Source organism: Schistocerca gregaria, chromosome 8, assembly GCF_023897955.1.
Source record: "Schistocerca gregaria isolate iqSchGreg1 chromosome 8, iqSchGreg1.2, whole genome shotgun sequence".
NCBI lineage: Eukaryota > Metazoa > Arthropoda > Insecta > Orthoptera > Acrididae > Schistocerca > Schistocerca gregaria.
In genome coordinates this window covers 367,808,608-367,816,402 of record NC_064927.1, presented here as the reverse complement: position 1 = coordinate 367,816,402, position 7,795 = coordinate 367,808,608, and positions in this window count along the sequence as shown.

Here is a 7,795-nt window from a genome sequence, read left to right as displayed (position 1 = left end):
TTACCCCTATTTTTCTCAGGATTTCGAACACCTTGCTCCATTTCACTTTGTCGAATGCTTTTTTCTGGTCGACAAATCCTATAAACGTGTCTTGATTTTTCTTTAGTCTTGCTTCCGTTATCAACCGCGAACGTCAGAACTGCCTCTTTGGAATCTTAAGCTTTCCTAAAGCTAAACAGATATTCATCTAGCACATCCTCAATTTCTTTTCCCATTCTTCTGTATATTATTCCTGTCAGCAACTTGGGTGCCTGAGCTTCACACACAGACAGGAAAACATGGGGCGAGACTTTAATTTCTAATTAATATATATATATATGTTGTCTTAGAATCATGTGTAATGAACTGAGTCAGACGGCAGAGTGGTAAAATGTACAGTATCTTCAGGCTTTTGAACACATGATGAGCAACACAAGTTTAAAGAGCAGAGCCCAAAAACAGAAAGTAGGAGAAAGAAACACATCACAGGAGACAAAGTACGTAAAAAGATCAAAGCGAACCCGCAGGTGGAACGCCTGTGGTTTGAAAGACTGTTCATGGCAGCGACCTTGCACGTCAACTTATCTGTATCTTATCTGCGGGATTTACGTGCGTTCTGCCCAGAGGATTCTGAAGCATATCGGCGGACCAGAATCGGCAGATATTTCACAAACCGCGGACAGACGTCACACGCAAAAAACGCATTTCTTTAATTTCCAGGATAAGCCGTTAAGAAAATGCAAGATTTTCCATATGTGAGCCGAATCGAACTGGAGTCATATTCTGTTCTGAAAATTCAAACAAACTGCAAGAACGTTACTGCCACACTCTTGCATAACAAAGCTGTAGCTTGTTATCTATGTTTCTGCCTTTCTGGAGACTATTGTGTCATTTAATAAGAATTAGTCTTGCAGTACTGCATGAGATGCTGAGTTATCTATAAGAAGTGGGCATTACTCGCTTTTTTAGACAACTTCCAACCAGTGGAAATGACTTACGCTGCTGGATATATCGTTAGCAATTTGCAAGCAGTTTCTCTTCAACGATATTATTTGCAGGACACCTACACTGTATACGCACTTAACATTTTCTCCTGTTATCTAAATGGGTCATCTGGAAAACAGGAGTGGGAGGGGGAGAGGGAGAGGGGTAAGATCTAAAAATAGACTACATTTCAGATACCTATGATCTACATTTGGTCCGGAACATTTGGGCCTGGGGCCTTTGTGAATGATAATATTGATTTATTACGGCAAAGTGGACTCCTTTTAATGGACAGAGGCAGCAAGAAACACAGCAAACCTCATTCCATTGGTCTCACAATACAAAGTGGCCACAGTGGTGCTTCGAAACATTGATCTCATATCAGAAGGCTGTCTCTTTTACACGGGCGAAGATAGAACATTGGGGTTCGTTTTAACCTGTAACTTTTCTGTAAAATTGTCTGTATGAGAGAACACTGAATACACTTTAGGTGTGTATTCTATTGCTGATCAAACCTGACTATTGCTTGCTCCTGCGCTGTGCCTGTGAACAATGTCGTGAAATAAAACTTTAAATTTCATGAAATGTAAAATTTTAAATAAAGAAAATTAATTAAATGTCGAAAGAAACTAATTGTATGCTCAATGAAAACTATATAACTAAAACGCTGTACAGACATAAATTATAAACGTTAAACTGAAAGAACCAGAGGTTGTACAGAGTTTCAGGGAGAGGATAAGGGAACAATTGACAGGAATAGGGCAAAGAAATACAGTAGAAGAAGAATGGGTAGCTCTGAGGGATGAAGTAGTGAAGGCGGCAGAGGATAAAGTAGGTACAAAGACGAGGGCTGCTAGAAATCCTTGGGTAACAGAAGAAATATTGAATTTAATTGATGAAAGGAGAAAATATAAAAATGCAGTAAATGAAGCAGGCAAAAAGGAATACAAACGTCTCAAAAATGAGATCGACAGGAAGTGCAAAATGGCTAAACAGGGATGGCTAGAGGACAAATGTAAGGATGTAGAAGCTTATCTCACTAGGGGTAAGATAGATACTGCCTACAGGAAAATTAAAGAGACCTTTGGAGAGAAGAGAACCATGTGTATGAATATCAAGAGCTCAGATGGCAACCCAGTTCTAAGCAAAGAAGGGAAGGCAGAAAGGTGGAAGGAGATGTACTTGAGGACAATATTATGGAAATGGAAGAGGATGTAGATGAAGACGAAATGGGAGATACGATACTGCGTGAAGAGTTTGACAGAGCACTGAAAGACCTGAGTCGAAACAAGGCCCCCGGAGTAGACAACATTCCATTAGAACTACTGACGGCCTTGGGAGAGCCAGCCGTGACAAAACTCTACCAGCTGGTGAGCAAGATGTACGAGACAGGCGAAATACCATCAGACTTCAAGAAGAATATAATAATTCCAATCCCAAAGAAAGCAGGTGCTGACAGATGTGAAAATTACCGAACTATCAGTTTAATAAGCCACGGCTGTAAAATACTAACGCGAATTCTTTACAGACGAATGGAAAAACTGGTAGATGCAGACCTCGGGGAGGATCAGTTTGGATTCCGTCGAAATGTTGGAACACGTGAGGCAATACTGACCTTACGACTTATCTTAGAAGAAAGATTAAGAAAAGGCAAACCTACGTTTCTAGCATTTGTAGACTTAGAGAAAGCTTTTGACAATGTTGACTGGAATACTCTTTTTCAAATTCTGAAGGTGGCAGGGGTAAAATACAGGGAGCGAAAGGCTATTTATAATTTGTACAGAAACCAGATGGCAGTAATAAGAGTCGAGGGGCATGAATGGGAAGCAGTGGTTGGGAAAGGAGTGAGACAGGGTTGTAGCCTCTCCCCGATGTTATTCAATCTGTATATTGAGCAAGCAGTAAAGGAAACAAAAGAAAAATTCGGGATAGGTATTAAAATTCATGGAGAAGAAGTATAAACTTTGAGGTTCGCCGATGACATTGTAATTCTGTCAGAGACAGCAAAGGACTTGGAAGAGCAGTTGAACGGAATGGACAGTGTCTTGAAAGGAGGATATAAGATGAACATTAACAAAAGCAAAACGAGGATAATGGAATGTAGTCAAATTAAATCGGGTGATGCTGAGGGAATTAGATTAGGAAATGAGACACTTAAAGTAGTAAAGGAGTTTTGCTATTTAGGAAGTAAAATAACTGATGATGGTCGAAGTAGAGAGGATATAAAATGTAGACTGGCAATGGCAAGGAAAGCGTTTCTGAAGAAGAGAAATTTGTTAACATCGAATATAGATTTATGTATCAGAAAGTCGTTTCTGAAAGTATTTGTTTGGAGTGTAGCCATGTATGGAAGTGAAACATGGACGATAACTAGTTTGGACAAGAAGAGAATAGAAGCTTTCGAAATGTGGTGCTACAGAAGAATACTGAAGATAAGGTGGATAGATCACGTAACTAATGAGGAGGTATTGAATAGGATTGGGGAGAAGATAAGTTTGTGGCACAACTTGACTAGAAGAAGGGATCGGTTGGTAGGACATGTTTTGAGGCATCAAGGGATCACAAATTTAGCATTGGAGGGCAGCGTGGAGGGTAAAAATCGTAGAGGGAGACCGAGAGATGAGTACACTAAGCAGATTCAGAAAGATGTAGGTTGCAGTAGGTACTGGGAGATGAAGCAGCTTGCACAGGATAGAGTAGCATGGAGAGCTGCATCAAACCAGTCTCAGGACTGAAGACAACAACAACAACAACGTGATATAAAGTGCAATGTTATACTTGCAAAATCCGCAAAAGATAAATTACTGCTATGATTGTAAGAATATAACTGTTCGACATTACCATTGCTGTTTCCTGAGAGTTAATCTGCTCGCTAGCACGACACCAGACAAATCCGACTACACACTGTTTGCTCAAGAATGCAAGGTGAGCTGTGCCCTAAAAAAAAGTGACCTGTCTCTTGCTTAGCATGCTCTTTGTTGTGTCTGGAGTACTGGCGTTTTCGAAAGCAAATACAAATCAGCTGATGCAGCAGCTAAAGAAAGATAATGTGATCTTTTTTTTTTTCGTGTGGTGTAAGGTTCAATGCACACACTATCTATAAATCATGGAGGTGAGTTTGACTATAAAGGAAACGATTTCTGAGAAATCTACAACCTAGAACAAGATTTTCGACGCGCTAGTCGCGACAGTAAATTGCATCCTCGACAGGGGAAGAGTGGGAGCGGGGGTGGGGGTGGGGGGCTGTGATACGACACCCACGACCTACGTCATCGCTTCTTTCGTACAGCGCTTCTCCTGACACGCTCTCGTTTGACATTAGCGCGGCCCTGACACCTGGTGTTAACGCCGTGCGTCAGACTCCTGGGCGACCTTTCGTGAGGAGGGGGTGGGGTCGGGGAGGAGGAGGCGCCTTGTCTCTGGGCCCTAATGATTCTCACCTGGCCCGCCTCCTCGGCGTGGTTCGTGCGTAACAGGCACCGAGTGGGGTGGGCCCAAAGCTAACTGTCCACGTCCCGCGCCGCCTTGTACCGTTGCTGTGAACGCACGAACTGTGACTAGCCGAATTTAAACTAAGACATTATAAAAGAATAATAGGTGAAATAAGAAATAGCTACAATAAAAATTACTAAAATAAAAATACTGGGTAAAATAGAGCAACTTACTAAATTTAAATACATTGGAGAAACCACGCAGGAGACTGGACTAGCAAAATTTGCACTCGAGACATAGTAAAATGGAAGGAGCTTACGGTTTAATCAGAAATATCTACAACGAGAATGCACTTTTAGGAATACAAAAGTAAAACGCTGTTCACCGTGGTAAGGTCAGAATGTTTATAAGCATGTGTATTTTGAACTACAAGATATAAACGGAACCAAATAGAGATACGTGAAAAGTGGTTCAAACGGCTCTGAGCACTATGGGACTCAACTGCTGTGGTCATCAGCCCCCTAGAACTTAGAACTAATTAAACCTAACTAACCTAAGGACATCACACACATCCATGCCCGAGGCAGGATTCGAACCTGCGACCGTAGCGTGAAAAGTGGATCAGAAAAATAATGAATACAAGACAAACAATTGAGGATTAGAAAATTGCAAGCAATGAGGAGATATAACAAAGTACACTGAAAATTTAAGAAGTAATTGCAAAGCGAAGGTTATATTTCTTTGGACACCTCTGTCAAATGAATGACAGCGGGGTAACAAAACACACATTCCTCTATTTCTAGAAAAGATCTACAGTGGAACAGATTACAGAAATAAGAAAATAACTAAAAGTATTAGAATCAAAGAAAAAATTGAAGAATAAAATTTAGAAGGCTCTCAAAGCAAAAAAGAATTTAAAACCAGGAGCGAATGGACAAAAGACAGTATGTTACGTGGCCACATGTTAAGTCAACTCAGTATATATTCAACATCCTCATGAAACTCACTTGCAAGAGAGACACGTTCATTCTGTATATAACAACATGCAATCACGTACTCGGAAAATATTCTTGAAAATACGGTCTAAAATTGAAAAACAGCGATTTGACACGAGGGAAAGTTCCCAAATGGGAAAGAAATCGGTAGATGTGATGTACGTGTCCAGACGAACAAATGATTACAATTTCAGACAAGTTGGATGGTTTATTCAAAACCAAGAGCTTTACACTTACAGCAATTCAATAATGCGTTGGTCCACCTATGGCCCTTAGGCAAGAAGTTACTCAGCTTGGAATTGATTGCTAAGAGTAGTTGGATGTCCTGAACGATATCGTACCAGATTCTGTCCCAATTGCCGCGTTAGATCGTCAAAATACCAAGTTGGTTGGAGGACTCTTTCCATAATGCTCTCAACTGAGGAGCGATCCGGGGACCTTGCTGGCCAAGGTGGGGTTTGGCAAGCACGAAGACGAGCAGTAGAAACTCTCGCGGTGTCTTGGCGGGCATTATCTTGCTGAAATGTAAGCCCAGTATGGCGTGCTATGACGAGCAGCAAAACGGGACGCAGAATATCGACAACGTACCGCCCTGCTGTAAAGGAGATACGGATAACAATGAAAGGGACTCTGCTATGAAACGAAATGGCACGATATCCTCAGGAGGACACCAACAGCTCTAGCAACCAATGGCTTGCTGAATAACTGCTCTCGTAAGGGCCAAAGATGGACCAATGCGATACTGACTTGCTCAGTTTGTGAAGCTCTTTCTCTTGAGAAATTCGTCCAATTTTTATGAAATTGTAATTGCTTGCCTGTACATCACAGTTACCGATTTCCGTCCAATTCGGGTAAGTCTTTCGTCGTGTTTCTTTTTCCTTTTTTTTTTTCGCTTAGAGTATATTTGAGGGAATTAAGATTTTAACACAGCCTCTCTTTCTTAAAACAGCGGATTGGGTAGCCTACATCTTCTTCTGCTACACTCCTGGATCCAATGCTACAACTATTACCTGCATTGTCAATTATTGTGAAAGATAAAAGCAGGTTCTCTGGTTGAAGTTATCATGTATCACGTGGTAAGAAGAGGCCACCACTGATGATACGAGGCCGTCGTACTAGCATCTCCGCCAAACTCAATCTCTGGGAAGGTCGACTCCACGCAATCTTAGAAGATATCTCGAATGATTCAAATACATTAATATTAATATTCATAGTTTCTTGTTGGAGATACACACTCCCGGACAGCCGTGCGTAGAAGCGCCGCTTCCGGGATGGGGACGTGCGCCAACACTGGATCGAACCCGCTCGGCGAATTAACGACGAGAGCTGGTGTGCCGGCCAGACTGGTTGTGGTTTTCAGGCCGTTTCTCGCATCCCACCAAGTGAATACCGGGCTGGTACCCGAAACCCGCAACAGTAACACGATTCGCAAAGCAAACATTTAGAAAACTGAATGACACTACACGCAGGCAATTGGCGTTCACACATCCCGTCCCTGGGTAAGGGGTTGAGGACAGGAAGGGCATGCAGCCAGCCCATAATTTAACCATGGCAAATCTGTTAACAACCTTGCCATTTCCTGCGGGAATGCGGGACAAAGGCACAAGAAAAAGAGGAGGAGTTTCGTGCTTCAAACTCCGGCTGTGTACTAGAACACTTCTCGCAATAGTTATCTCCGAAACTTATTCCATCTGTTATACAGGGTGTTAAAATTAGTTTCCACTTTCTGATAGGTGGTTGCATGGACCGGAACAAGACACAAACGTCCTGTAACCTTGGGCTCTAAAATGCAAGCATCTAGAGCTGTGAACTCTTGCTCATCTTTGCTGCTGAGAAACATACCTATTGTAGTGCAAGCTCTAAGCTGTTACGAATAGGGTCATTGTCCTTAGACTCAGCATGCACTCAGCATTTGTTGTGTTGCTGCTGCAGACCACATTCACAGTTTTGCATAAGTATAGATCGTACATTAGTTCTGATGGAACCAGTCTGTGTTTTGATAAGTTTTTGAAATGCTTTTACACTGCGCTTTTCTCTCTGTACTCAGCAGGAAGTCTTGCTACTACTGAACGCCATATTGAGCACATGCTTTAGTGATGCAGGTGAAGTAATATCTAGCAGATTACAAGTAGTGTTCATAGCTCTTAAGGTATGCATTTTGAAGCCCATGGTTACTGGAAGTTTTTGTCTTATTTTGGTCCATACTACCAACTCTCGAAATATGGAATGCATTTTTTGAACACTCTGTACATCAGACGTTAAACAGGGCACCCAGTTACCAGGTGGGTACATACTTAATGTAATTGCCGGGGTGGACACACGTCACAAGCCGAAGTAAGTCGTCCGCTTTAATTCTTACGTACACGAACAGAAGCTGTATTACGCATTGAGCATTTATATTTATG